The sequence below is a fragment of the Catharus ustulatus genome, chromosome 9, assembly GCF_009819885.2.
Source record: "Catharus ustulatus isolate bCatUst1 chromosome 9, bCatUst1.pri.v2, whole genome shotgun sequence".
In the NCBI taxonomy this organism is placed as follows: domain Eukaryota; kingdom Metazoa; phylum Chordata; class Aves; order Passeriformes; family Turdidae; genus Catharus; species Catharus ustulatus.
The window spans coordinates 3,645,126-3,657,240 of NC_046229.1; positions in this window are offsets into that span (position 1 = coordinate 3,645,126).

Below are 12,115 nucleotides of genomic sequence, written 5' to 3' on the forward strand. Positions count from 1 at the left end.
CTCGGCCTGACTGCATTTTTCTGGTTATCATGACAGTCCTATCAGACTAATGGGCTGACAGCCCCAGAACAGCTCTGCTATCTAGGAAGGGAATGATGTGACCTCCAAGAATCATTATGTCATATCTGGTAGGAGCTTTATTGTTTTATTGATACCATTCCCTGTGCTGAAACCATTCAAAAATGAAATAAAGTGCTTCTCTGCATTTATCAGTGGTGAGAGGGAAGAATGAACAAGTTCACCTGGATTGCTGCCAATGGAGGAGAGCAGCAAGGCTGGGACAGCGGCAGGGGCGTGTGATGGAAACAATTTGGGGTCACTGGCAAGGTGTCCTTGGAAGCCTGGTGTCTGTGTAGGAGATCAGGACCCCAGCTATTCCAGACACAATTTATGTTTCTGTGTCAGTATTTGTTCCACCTGAGTTTTGCTTTCTCTTCATGCCTGTTGGTGGCATAATCTACTTTTAAGCTCATCTTTGCTCTGCTCTGTCCTGAACTCTTTATGGCATGGAGTGCTGTGCACTTACTGCATCAAGTCATGCTGTCCTGTGTCCAGAGTTCAGACAGAAAACTCAGTGAATGAATGCTCTGCTTCTCAAAACCACGATGCTTAAGAGAGACTGGGAGTATTTTGTAGATAAACTTGTAATAACCAAAGTCAGAAGTAAAACAACTAGATAAAAGAGATCAGAAATACTGATTGGTAAAGCCCTGTTGTTCCACTGCTTTGTGGTGTGGTAACAACTGAGAGCACAGAGCTACTCATTTACTGATGCAACACCAAAGGTGGACATAACAACTGTACTGGGGCAGGCTAAATAAAGGAGCTGCAGCTTCAAAGGAAAGCACTTGCAACATGAAACTTGTGACGGGCTTGTGAGGGTGTCAGTGTGACAGAAGCCCTGGGGTTCCCGACAGGATGCCCATTGATAGAAATAGCAAGGTCACGATGGATCTCGAGGATCCATCAATCACCGGAGCACAGACTGCAGGCACGGCATAGCTGGAGTGACACAGCCACTTCCATAGCGCTGCCAGGGCTGGACTGCCTGGGCTCTCGTGCCTTTAAAGGAGAACAGATTTTTACAGGAGCTCAAAAATGGCCTGGCATGACAAAGGTGTGATACAACTCATCCCACAAGGGCTTGCCTGTGCTTCATCTTATAAACCTACAGAAATTCGTGAAGCAGCTGAGTCATCACTTCTTTGCCCTAAAGCTGACTAGCAGGTTAACAAGAGGAGATTATTTTAAGACCATCATTTTATAGGATGAAGGTATCAATTCTCTATCTTCCTGTGGATAATCCTTTTACAGGATAACATGATTTTAAGACAGTCCATTACAAAGTACAATCTTTTCAGTCTTACCTGACTGATTTCTAAGTCCTTCATAGCTGCCTGCATGCAAAGAAAATGTGAAATCCTGCTTTCTATTCCAAGTGTTGAGCTACATTTCAGTTGATTTCACCAAGACATTGCACAGCATCTATATAATTTATTGAGAGTCTCAGTTTAACTCAATTATACAAATATGCAGCTTGCCACCTGCCACACTTGCATTTTTGGTCTGACATACATCAGTGCACACCAACCAGAGGTGATCTGCCTCACCACTGTATTTATCTGCTGCTGTGCCCTGTGGTTTTACCTTCCCAGGATCCTTACAGAGCAATGGTGTGTTACATGTGCTGTTGTCAATGTGGGGAAAATGAGGAGCAAACGACTAAATGAGTACCTCAGAGTTGCTGTGAAAGGCAAGACTCAAACTCCTATGAACCAGAGCAGTGGTAAGAAAATCACAGTCTCCCCAGTTTGCCCTCCTTTCACTTTCACCATAAATTCCCAAGGAAGGTGTTTATTGAAGAGGTTTCTAACTACCTCTCTAGTCCCCATACATTCATTATTTTTTTGCCTTTCTATATGGAACATTAGCACACAACAATGTATTTTGCTTTATGCCAAAAATTAACTACCTGTAGTCTTACAGGGGCCAATGGGGTTCTCCACAAACAAACTGTCATTTCCACTTGGTTTGCTTTCTAGAAATACAAACTTGGTTCTTTAAATCCAACAAGTTCCAGTTCTTTCCTCAGGAAGAGAAAATACTTTTGCAACTCTGTTTGAAATTCAGAGATGTTGCTTTTATTTGCTGCAACAGCATTTAGGAGCCTGAGGAATGAACCAGAAGTCTACTGGACTCAGTGCTGTAGAAATAGAAAATAAAGAATACTCCCTGCATTTAGTGATGCTGGGTAGGGGCTGTGTGCACTGGAACATCACAAAATGTAAGAATGAGTATATTTTCAAATACTAAACCATAACAAGCTGCAATAAAAGCATTGTTTATAAATTACACTATGGTATTTCAGTAGTGACAACTTCCTGCTCATTCTCAACTTCATCTTTCAAAACACACATCTTAGTTGTTCACAAAGTACTTTCTTCACCCAGAAATAAATCCTCAATTATTTTCTCCCATCTCTGTGAAAAAATGATTCACTGCAAATTCTTCTCTCCAGTGAGGTCAAAATATATGTGTGCAAAGGATTTCAATTCAATTATAATATATTCTTGTCCCATGTGGGGAATATCACTGATATTTTCTGGAATAAAAAAGGAACTGATTTTTTCTTCTTCAGTTCATGCTTCAAACTATTCCCTCCTATTGAAATGCTCCTTCAAAGCAGGGATAGCTCATTTCCTCAAGAAACTGTATCCACCCATCAAATGTTATTTCTCACCCTACATAAGTAATAGGAGATTTCCTACTTTTTACCCACTTCTACCCCATAGATTTAATGTGTAAACTGGGAACATGCAGATTATATTGCTTGGCACAAGTCAGCGAAGTTTCACCTGCGAGAACACAGTATGAATTCAACCCTTGGCTGTTTGTACTAAACCACAGGGAGAATCTACCCTTAAGCGATGTGAAGTTCATAGATCAGACACAAACCCACAAACCCAAATCCACAGAGCAGTGTTTAGGCTTGCAGAGCTCGCATCTCGCTTCAGTTAAGCCTTGTCCCAGGGCAATCACAAAGGGAGCACAGCACTCCCCTCTTGCTGTGAGAGGCTCCCAGTACTTGGGCAGGATGCTGAGGTACAAATCCCCAATAAAAAACTGAGAGGGAAAGGAAAATTTTATCTATTTCCCAAAGAAGGCAGAGGAAAAGTGATTGATGCTCTGGTAATGCACATATGGTGCATCAGGAGAGCATTCTTATTCTCAAATTTTACAGTTAAACTTTTTTTTGTGTTCCTAAGTTATGTTTAAACACTCACTTAAACTTCAGGTGTGAAGACCTGATATTCCTTGCTGCACACTGCAATGAATCCTGGGATTCATTTCCATAGCCTCTGCGTATCACTGATGTCAGTGCCACAACAGGTGAGCAAAACCTGTACCATGGTTTGCCCTTCCAATTTCACACATTTCTATGTGAACCTGGAGAGCTGGGAGGACAATCGTTCCTGGTTCAGATGTGATTTTAATATTTTTAACTTTTTTTTCTTGGTCCATGGATTTGTTTAGGTTCCAGATGATCTAGATCTTAAGCCATTGTTTTTTAGTCATGGGTCATGACTCTTGAATAATTTTAAATATGAGGAAAACTATATTGCTCTGAACATAAAAAAAAATCTCTGCTAGGAGCAGAGTGGCAGCCAAAGTTCTGATTAAATTCACATCTTCCGTGGGCTTCTGCAACCAACAGGGCTGTGAAATCTTTTGCAGCAGGGTAATGGAGAGAGGAAAAGAGTTGGCTGTAAGTTCAGGAATTATTCTTCTTATAAACCCATTCACACACCTATCACTTGGGACAAGTGAAGGGCCAAAGACATGCCAAGCAATTACACAGCTACACAGGTCCGTGCACAAGATATTCTGCATCACGTTGGCTGTAATTTGTGCTCGCTACGTTGGCACAAGCTCCACCTGTGTCAGATGGTGACAGAGAAAACAACTTTTCTGGGAGACTAAATCCATCTCAACAGTGGCCAAGCCATGTCCCTGTTTTTGGAAGTCTGATTTGGAACAGCAGCACCTTTCAATTTGAAGCAGAATAAAGGTTTGCAGAACTTGCAGTAGCAAGATGCTCAGAGCCTCTTGGTGACACCAATGTAACCACCCACAGCTTCCAGGGGATTTAAGGGATAATATCCAGTCTTAGCTCTGACCTTAGCCAGATCTTTGTGTCCTGATGACAAATGATTTCTGAACAGTTTTATATTTTCCCTTGCTACTCGTTTCAGTTGAGAGAAACCAGATGAATTTCTTTCCTATTTCAGCTACAAAGACAACAGAACCACCTTTCTCAAATCACTGAAGTTCATGACACTGAGGATCTTGATAAAGCAGGAAGAGAAATCAAGCTTATCATTCCTTTTTTACAGTGTTTGCAGAGTTTGCATCAGGGTTGATGTGGTGATGGAGTGACTTTTGACCTTCTATAGAACACTGTTCATTATTCACAGAATCAACTAACCCCTTTTCTCTACTGCTAAACTGAAGACTGACCTTCCCTGCCACGTGGAATGGTCTCACTTCATTATTTTTTTCCCAATATTTTTGAAATCTTCCTTCATTAAGCCTTGTAGAGGTGCAAAGCCCATTGTGGCCATAAAAGTGATCACAGAAAAGGACACAGTAAGACACATGGACTTGTTTCTAGGGTTCCTGAAAGCCTAAAAATGCAGCAACATAGGTAAGGATTTGACGAACTTGACTTTGACTGAGGATTTTTTTTACAACAAGAGAAGTACAGTCAGTTACTTTTGGTGGGGAATGTGTGTTGACCTGACTAGCCAGAAGCCATGACACCAAGCCAGAAGTGCTAAAGATGTCTTTGTTCCCATGAGAAGGGTGTCTGTCCAGCTGCAGCACTGCCTATAGTATTTACAGATCCAAGGGGTTTTAAGGACTATTACTGTGGCCCTAAAGACTTTCCTATTGTTCTGTGAACTGTTTGTGAGCAGGACAGAAAAAAGCGCTCATTTTTTTTTTGCTGTCCAAAGCCTGTAACTCTCATTCAGAGATTGTAATCTTGTACTCCTAGAACTGTGTCCTTGAAAATCCGGTCTCCTGTTGGACAAGGCTGCACAGACTTGGAGTAGCAGGAACAAGGCTATTCTCAAGATTAGTTATTGTAACCACATCATCCCCCAGGACCACTTTGGCACGGTGCTGTAGCTGCTTTCTGCTATTTGCTTGCCCCAAGAGGACAGAGAATTCAGAACTGCATCTCCCTCTCCCAATAATATCCTGTTTTGTGCTGCCGCTTGTGCTTTGCCATGGGTCTGCCAAGGGCTGCAGGTGCTGAAAAACAAAGGTGAAAGCACCCATATGGTGCTTTCAGATGACAAAACCGACTCACAGAATCAAAAGCCCAAAAGGACTCGTGTTTTTTTCTCATAGGGAAATCTAACAGGGAATCTGCAGAGTTACATCCAAGTGCCAAGGCCTGTGAAAGGATTTATTGTGAATGTCTTTTACAAGATTCCTTCCTTGTTGGAGATAGTTCCTTTGGGATTCCCCTTCATGATATTGCTAATCCCATCTATTCAAAATTTATGGTGCACGTCCTCTAGAATACCAAGATGACTTTTAAAACAGTGTAGACTGGGGGCTTTGCTACTTTTATAGCGATTTTCTTTTTCAGATTTCAGAACTCAGGCCTTCACTGTACACACAGGCTTCCTTCTGCAAACACAGATCTGGAAACTCCCTTTAATTTGTATGTGATACTGTGTTCAATGAAAACATTTACTGATATTCCTGTACAGACCTCGGGTCTGGATTTTGCTTCGAATTAGTCAAACCAAGTCTCTTGATTGGATGGTAATAGTAATTTTGTGTAAGGAATGTGTGTGTGCAAAGTGTGTCTGCATTCATACCTGTGGGGTTTTTTCCTGCCTTTTCCTTGAGTCGCTGGTTTAGGAATTAAAATTCTTTGAAAATAATATTTTCCTTTCTGCACACACACACAAAATAACTGCAGATACAGTTTCTCTCAGATTTAAAAATAATGTTAGTCATATTTCTCTGTGTTTGTGACCTCCAAGTACCAAGAGAGTTACTCTGCAGTTCCCTGCTCTGTACAGGTAGGAGAAGGGACAAGGATGGGTCTTAACAGTCTAAAATGTCCTGTGCTGGGAATAAATAGATTTATTTCATATGTGCCAGATCCCTGGCCTCTGACATCCTTTCTATTTACAGTGATAATATAGATGGACCTTCCAAACATGCACCTGAAATGCAGCAGTCATAACAGGTCAGGGAAAGACAAGGCAATACTTTAACTCCAATGAAAATCACATACTGGGGGCTTTTGTTTTACAGTGCCATATTATGTTTTTCCCTGAAAAAGTTTAATTCAATTTGGTCCAATTAAGAAAAAATCCCAAGCAACATATAAGTTACATGATGCCTTCTTTACTTCAGAGCAGTGAAAAACAATCTTTGACAAGGTTGCCTTCAAAACACTGCAAATGCATTTAGAAACAAGCATTTTTTTTCTCTCTTCTATTTGCAGGCTCCTTAAATGAAAAACACTTTATGGAATGGGGTCTCTTTTTAGCTTGAAAACACAGATTTCTATCTTGTATCTGAGTCTCTGTGGTGCCTCCTGAGCATAGCAAGGACTAGTTCAGAGGACAGATCCAAACCAGCATTTTAGAAATATAAACCAAATCCTTCTGAGAAATAATCCATTCAATCCCTGGGAAAATCAGAAAAGACAGAAAAGTGATAGCACTAATGATAAAAGTAAGAGCCGCTGTTATTAGTGAAGGACCTATACAAAGTGCATGTTTAAATGAAGCTCATTTAAACATGCCCTGGTTTAATTAGATTTAGTTTAACCACCTAAAAAAATCCCAGCAGAACTTGTGGCGGGGTTTGGGCTGCTGCTCCCTGCTGTGAGCCCACCTGTTTCTGCCAGCCTCGCTGCCCTGGCACTCGGAAAATCCCAGGGCTGGCTCCGCAGGCTGGGGCAGGTCGCAGGGACCAGCTTCCAGACTGCCTCAATACGATGTTTGAGGGGGAAAAAGTTCTTTTGAGTTAAAAAATAGCTTTGGCCATGATTTACCATGCTGAGAAAACAGAGAAGCAAATGCTGCTAAGCATCTAACTTTAAAAGATGAGAACAGACGTAATTTTAAGTAGCTTTTTATGCTCTGCAAAAAGCAGTAAAAATTACACTGCTTTAAGATAAAGCTTCTCCCCAGTATAATAATCTTATATTATATATTTTAAAAACCCCAAACCACACACAGAGATACAGCGTATATTGGGGACGGTGTCTGTCCAGCTTTTAGCTGCATATTTGAATGCAGGAAAACCCTACTTCATGGAATATTTTCCTTCACAGGTAAGAAAACTATTCCCATTTTCCTTCCTCAGAGCCTGATCCAAATCCTGAGGAAGCAGCAGGAAACACCTTTGGTATCACAGAGAGGATCAGGCAGGAGGCTCCTGTGAGCCACAGGCAGGGAACGACAGGGACTTTATGTATTTCTACATAAACAAGTCCAGGATCAGCTGAAGTTGTTGTTCACTGGCAAATGAAAATAAAGAGACAATTCAGAATCAAAGGTGAGTCAAACAAAAAATATGTCCAATAGGAGGAGGCAGCCCAGACAATCAGTCAGATGCCAAAACATGTGACAGACCCAGAGGCAACTCCAAAACAACCAAACCAACTGCCTGTGAAGTCTGCCAAGGAGCCAGATGCTCCTGCTTAAAAATATCTTCCGCTGCCTTGGCATCTGCATTTTCTGCCTGCCGTCAAAAGAGGAGGGAGGGGAAAATGGGAGAGCAGAGCGGGAGTAGGGGTGGGGGGCAGCAACTAATAATATTTTTGCCATTTTCATTCTAAGTACTTCTGATTATTCATTTGCAGTTTGTCATCATGTCACCAGAGAGCAAAACAAAACCCCAGCCTGGCATAGGCTGGGAAGGGAAAAACAGGCAAAGCCCTTTATGCAGAAGGGAAAAAATGAAGGGAAAGAGCCAGTAATTCCACATTGCCGTGGGTGGCAGTCTCCTGTTAAGGTGATAAAAAGCAAAAACTGCTGGAGTTGGCAGTTTACCACCTGGGAAAGCACCAGTGTGCCCACAACCCAGATGGAGCTGGGCACAGGATGCTGCACACACCAGGGTGTCCCCGAGGTGCCCCACACTGTGTGGTGGGGATAAATGGGGAGTAAATTGTACTGAACCAAGGTATTGCTTCTATTAACTACAGCAGCAGGTTTTGGGCCACAGAGGCTGCAGGTGCTCAACAGAGGCTAAAAACACAATATTAACTTAGTGAATGAAGACACAAATTTTTGTTACAGTAGTTGTTGATTAAAACTGCTAAATAAAATAGATGCATTTAAAAAGTAGATTATTCAATAGGCAAATGGTTGGAAAAAAAAAAAGGGTGCAGCCAAAAGGAGAGATTTTGTGCAATTTGTGTTACTGGAGGAACTGCAATGCAAAAAGTATTATCACGTTTTGCTTGTGTTGAAGGGCTTTCCCTCTTGTATGTAAAAGTTTTCAAAGGTGAATACACCCCTTCAGAAATTCAATTGCAAACCAGTTTTGGTTGTATTTCTTGATTCCATGAGTGGGAATCAAGAATCCTGCATGTGATCTGTCTCTCTGTCACAAGAAATGTCTGTGCTTTGAGGAGCCAGATGTGTCCCTCACTGCTCCATCCTGAGCAGAGCTGTTGGAGCAGCGGGTTCTGAACAAGACCAGGAATACAACACTCTGTTGGAGAGTGGCTTTACCTGAAAAGAGTGTTTGTTTTTGTGAGATAGAAATCAGAACATTATCTTTCTTCTGGGCTGCCTGGGTTGGGTTTTGAGGACACTGGTGTTTAGGGAACTGCCTTGTATCGACACAATTCAAAGCCAGAAACCTGGTACTAAATGAGCGCTGTATCAGAGACCATCACTGCCTTTTAGAAAGCAAACAGCACTGGAGGTCAGGCTGGGCACAACCAGGATACAATTGCATCCCATAAAAGTCTCAGGAAGAACAGAGATATTCCTTTGTGATGTTTGACTCGTTTTCCCACTCGGATGCGTGGCGAGGCTCGGCGGTGTTTGTTTCAGGGCAAAGTTTCGCGCCGGCTGGTCGCCGGCAGAGAGGGCGAGCTCTGGGCTCGCAGCTTCTCTCGCAGTCCCTCGAGCAATCTGGCAGCCATGGGGCTGCCACCACCTTTTCTGCGCTGAAAGGTTCAGCTCCAAAAATCTGCGCTACACCTTGTAGCCTAAATTTTGCATACAGAACCCGTTTGCAGGGAAATGCAATCACAGTAAATAAATAAGTGGCGGGAGCCAAACCGGCAGCGTGGTGAATCGGCGGAAGAATTTCAAAGAAATTGAACGAACTTGCGGTGACAAATGTTTCGTGTGAGTCTGGTACTGAGATTGTAAGAATTTTGCATGTCTACATCAACTGACTGATAGCAAAGGAGTTTCTAGTCCCCCTCATGGCACACACAAATGTCTGTTAAAGACATAAATATTTAAAAACAACAGCTAGACTAAGAGGGTTAGCTTTCATTTCATCTAATTTGGCAAGCATTAGCTACACCCACCAGAAATCATTTTATTTTGTGTAATTTAATAGCAGATCTATTGTAGCATCACAGTTTCTGACATGCCGAAACAAATCAATGTGGCCTTTTTTTAAAGCTGAGAATTAATACAAGGATGTATTTCAAATGTTAGATGGAAATCAATAAAGATGAAAATCTTTCTGTGTTATTCACTTATTTTCATCCTCTGCTGCAAAGTTTATTTGCCTTCCTGCATGCAATACAGACTTTGATCCTTGTTCAAACATCTCTGATTTTTTACATCCCTCATGTTTGATCTGGTTCTCAGGTGAGAATTATTGGCAGAACTTGTTAGAATTACACCTGCCAATGGCAGCATACATGGTAGCAACATGAAATTATATAAAATGTACTGTGCATGCCCTTTGGAGTCTTACACAGCAAAATAATATTCCCACAGAAATCAATCAGAGATTTTAATTTATTAAACCCTCTCTCTCTCCTCCCCCCAACCTTAAAGGGATAGATGGAGATAGGGAGGAAGAAGCGAGATACCATCAAATAAAGCAGGTTTCGAATAGTCACAGATGACCTTCACAATATGCGTTTTGCAATTTTGGGTGGATTAGAGGAAACTAATGATGGCTTTGAAATGAGCTTTTGGATAAAGCTTGGGAAACTCTAATCATTACAAATCCACTACTTAAGAGAACAATTCCATGTAGCACACTGCAGCTTTAAAGCATACATGTCTTGTTTTCTTTCCTCCTCTCAACAAGCTTATTTTGCTTTCACTTATTTCAGTCTTCTTATAGGAGCCCAGAGACTGTTTTCATTTTCTGCCATGCCTTTAAATTTAAGGGAGCCTATTTTTTTTTGCCTGGTGTTGTCCTTACAGTGCCTTTTGCTTTTAGTTTAGGACTCATAGAGTTAACAGACTGAGAGAGAGAGAGAGAAAAAAACCCAACCACTTGCATTAAGCCTGAAGCCTGTCACCTTTTCTTGGCAATTACACTGCTAATGGCTGGGTCCCAAGCAAAGTGGCAAAGAATATCTCTTCTCACGTTCCCAACTCACAGTGCATTCCCAAATACCAGATGGTGTTTTTGGAATCCGTTTCACTATGTTTGATATGACAATACTTTTGTATAATGTTAAATTATATATAACTATTTCAAATAGCCGATACCAGAACAAGGCTAGAAAAGGAATATTAGATGCAAGGAGGAAAGAGAGAAACTGAAGACTGAGGGTTTTCATCTCCTCCTGTCGTATCTCGTGTCTCTCAGATTTTTGTGTAATTTGAACAAAAGAGGAAATAAAAGTGGTCCAACAGACTAGCTCTCACAGTGGTACTATACAGAAATGGTGTTGCTTCCTTCCCAGAATTTGGTGTACATCTTAGGCTGCCTGCCAGCTCTACAGGAGGCAAGTGCAAGATCATAAATAGTGCAGGGAAAGCAGGAAAAAAGGAAAGGGGGAAAAAACTCAGTCACGAGTAAAAAAGTCCCACCATTTTCCTTACAGATTTTTCCTTGAAATCTTAGGAAAAACGAGTGCCAGAAAGTTCAGGAGAGGTAAACCAGTACATCTCCATTAACCTCAGGGGAGCTGTGCCAGCTGACAGGGGCATTTGGCTCAAGATGTTTAAGTTGAAATAACTTGGATCTATGGAGCAAGTCATCGATACATCCTACTGAAGGTGAATCCAACCTCGCTTGCCCAGATTAGCGATTCCAGTTTTATATTAACACTGATGGACTTACAGGAGTTGGAAAATACCCACTGGAATCAGGCCTGCAGATTTAGTTGCAATGTAATTCATCATGCCTGGACTGAAGGACAGAAGTAGCTCAGTCATTCCTCAGGAGACAGCCAGGTCCTCAGCTTTAGGGGGAACAAATGTTTTCCTTTTGTTGGCTACACTACAAACATTTTCTTAAGAACAGGAAGAAAATGCACTACTAAGGCAAAAAGTATTCAGAATATTCAGTGTCCTGTCAGTCCGACAGTGATGCCACTTCCACTATCAGAATTCCCTCCTCTAAACACTGGCTAGTTTTATGATTTCTAAGCTGAAATTGTTTATTCTACTGTACCCAGGAACTTTTCTTCCATCCCCGTTTCTGCTCAAGGCACATTTTAACAACCAGCAAGCTTTCAGGATAAAAGCTTACCAACAAAAGCACTTCCCAAGCCTAACTGCAACATGAATATTGAAGCTGTAAGGACACAACTTCACAAGCAATTTGTCTAGTTGAATCAGTTTTGTATCTGCATATGCCAGAGACCTGCCCAAGTGAAGGTTTCATTCATATGGTTACAAGCAAGCAACTCACCACATAAGTACTTACTTTTTACACAACAAAATACTGATTTTTCCCTCTTGATCACTCACACTGCCAGCATACAGTAGAGATTATCAAGCCCTCAAAGGATCATACAGATCCAGTGACTACTACATAATTAACAATAACTTGTAGTAATGCAATTTAAGAGTCTTTTTAATGGGCATAGATGGCAGAATGTATAGCCCATCTTTCTTTGTCATCCTAGAAAAGG